The following is a 350-nucleotide window of genomic DNA, read 5'->3' as shown; positions in this document are numbered from 1 at the left end:
GACAGAATTTTGCTCTTGTTGCCCAGGCTGGAGTGCAGTGGTGCGATCTTGGCTCACCACAACCTCCGCCTCCCGGGTTCAAGCGATTCTCCTGCCTCACTCTCCTGAGTTGCTGGGATTGCAGGCATGTGCCATCACACATGGCTACTTATGACTTTCTTTTCTACAGGAAGAATAAATAATATTGAAGTTGCCTTTCATTTTCAAATAGCCTGCTTTCAAACTTAAAAGTACAGCCACATTTTTAAAAAGTAACACTTAAAATGTACACAACTAAATTCTGAATTATTATAGTGTGACTGTCTTCAGTCACACTATAATACAATATATTGAATGGTATAGTAAAGTAT

This window comes from Piliocolobus tephrosceles, chromosome 3, assembly GCF_002776525.5.
Source record: "Piliocolobus tephrosceles isolate RC106 chromosome 3, ASM277652v3, whole genome shotgun sequence".
In the NCBI taxonomy this organism is placed as follows: Eukaryota; Metazoa; Chordata; class Mammalia; order Primates; family Cercopithecidae; genus Piliocolobus; species Piliocolobus tephrosceles.
The sequence above is the reverse complement of the archived record's forward strand: the minus strand, read 5'-3'. Positions refer to the sequence as shown.